Source organism: Rhinolophus sinicus, linkage group LG01, assembly GCF_036562045.2.
Source record: "Rhinolophus sinicus isolate RSC01 linkage group LG01, ASM3656204v1, whole genome shotgun sequence".
In the NCBI taxonomy this organism is placed as follows: Eukaryota; Metazoa; Chordata; class Mammalia; order Chiroptera; family Rhinolophidae; genus Rhinolophus; species Rhinolophus sinicus.
Genome location: NC_133751.1, coordinates 138,057,373 through 138,059,717, shown reverse-complemented (window position 1 = coordinate 138,059,717; position 2,345 = coordinate 138,057,373). Strand labels below are relative to the sequence as shown.

The 2,345-nt window shown below is 37.6% G+C and overlaps 1 pseudogene; it reads right to left on the bottom strand.

Annotated features, from left to right (window-relative positions):
* Window positions 1-1,465: 1,465 nt before the first annotated feature.
* On the bottom strand, window positions 1,466-1,884 carry LOC109450278 (large ribosomal subunit protein uL24; annotated as a pseudogene).
* Between the last annotated feature and the right edge of the window lie 461 nt (window positions 1,885-2,345).

Sequence of the window (2,345 nt, the reverse complement as noted above, 5' to 3'; positions counted from 1 at the left end):
TGGCCTTTTATTTGACTTTCATTAACTTTGCAGCCAAGCCTGTTTTCTTTGTTTGATAAGTTCAAATATGCAGGTGAACTCAGCTATTTAGTGGTGGGCATGTAATTTTTTAACAATAACACATATTGGATTTGATGAGAGAATATACTTTTTCCTAGCAAATGGAGAAGCAAATGTTTGACTTTTAAGTATATCTTGCTATCTTTTTTTCTCTACGCAGTGCTCAAACATAGATTAGATAGAGACAACTTTAAATCTTTAAGTACTTGTGAGGATATTAGCACCACTTGATACTAGTTTCTGGAGAACTGCAGGTGTCACTTTGTACTGACCTAGCCATTATAACATGAAATTTGGTGTATTGAAGAATATTCTCATTGAGGTACATCCCAAGTTGTGCCATGTTTCTAACTGTTAGAAAAAATACATAAATATACATATTGGGCAGTATATCAATGAATACAGAAGATGTAGAGTAGAGAAACCAGAGATTGTGAGTATGTAAATTTGTACCTATTAATGCCAAAATCCTGATTTGGTGTAGTAAAGTCAACTTTATTACCTTGTTTCTGGTCTGGTTAAATCTCAATACTTTACCTCTCTCCTACAAAATTCTCTAAAGAAAACCAAGATATAAAATGCTTTTCAGATCCTAAAGAACTTTCACATAAATTTTAGTTTTCTCTGAGACATAACTTCTGAAATAAAACCAGTGAAACCTCAGATCAAATAACAAAGAATTGAAATCATAAGGCACTTACTCTGTGATGCTGGCAGTTGGAATTCTCTCACCAATACGAGGCTTCTGTTCGCTCCAAATATGAATTACTTTATATAAATGTCCCTCTAGAATCTCTGTTTATGTGATACAGATCTTAGGAGATCTTAGAAAGGGTGTTGTCGTGTTTCATATGCCTTCTGATTTGCTAACATAATGGAAATTTCAATATTCAAAAGCCGTTTATGTAACCTCTTCTTTTATTGATGTGGTTTTGAAAACTTTCAGGTACCTGCTTGCACATGCTTCCCAAGAACATTTCCTTTTGTCTAGAATGTACTGTGACTTTTACCTTTTTTTTCTTCATATTTTGGATTATTTTAAAAACACAGTGATTTACAAACATAGTGCATATTTCCAAGAAAGAAGATGTGAAGAAGAACAGAGGCAAAACCAAGTTCAGGTTTCTTGACATGGCCAGCAGAAGGGCAAAGGAAAGTCCTTTCTCCTATTGTGTAATTAACCAAGGCAGGAGAACTCTTGAATAAAGTAGACCCTAATTTTATTCTTGGAAGCCTTTCCTTATCTCAATCTTCTGGTGCAAATTGATACAAAATCAATAAGCGAGAACTTAAAAGAATTTCCCACCTGTTTGTACAGTGGGCGTATGTGACAGCTGGTAAACCACAGAGATAGGTAAGATTTTCATTTAAGCAGTTGTTCATGAAGTTTGTATATAAGATTATTTTATTTCCTCATCTTCTAAAATGTTTCTTCCTTATATTTGTCCTTTTCCTTTCCCTCTCGTCAAGATTTGGCTTTATATCCAACCATCATTTTGCCATTTTTGTCCAGTTTTAGCCTAGTGACAACCACCTTGCTGGGCTGAATGCCTACATGGATAGTTGTGTCATTGGCTTCTCCTTCTGCACATGTTCAATGTAGATGACACATTTTGTCCTCTAAACTTGAAATACTTTGCCAATTTGCTGACCTTTTTAGTTTCCTCACATAACCTGAATATCATCCTTTCAGATAGACCTGGGTCAAACACTGTATTTTTGTCTCAGCTCTTTGGAAAGAGGGAAAGACATAATTTTCCTGTAAATGCGGAAAGGTGAATTAAAGCGCCTTTTATAGTTCTTGCTGTGGTCAGAAGCTACAAAGGGTTAAACCAATCAGAGGGGCTTGGCTAGGTCCTAGGGAGCAGGAAAGGCAGCTGTGGCTGTAACTGTAGGAGAGGACCAGATGATAGTAGCTGTGGCCGTCAGTGGAGGAACACAGGTACTGGCAACCTGCCGCGTGGCATGGAGGGAAGCAGGGGAAAAAATATCCAACCTCAGCATCATTCCAGTGTCCAGTATCTTGCTGGAGCCTCTCATTGGTGGCATCCAGCAAGAAACCAGAGGGCATGCAAGCCTAGTGATGCGGTCCATAAAAGTCAGCCTCCTGGGGCACAGATCAGCTGTGGAAGGATGGAGGGTAGATCCGATGGACACACCGAGACCATCCAGCACACTTGTCTCCATAAAAAAGTTTATGATAAGGTTCTGTGAAAAGTCAGAATTCTGAAAATTTTAGCATTAGTAAGAACTTTGAACAATCGTAAATTGAATAATATACTCCC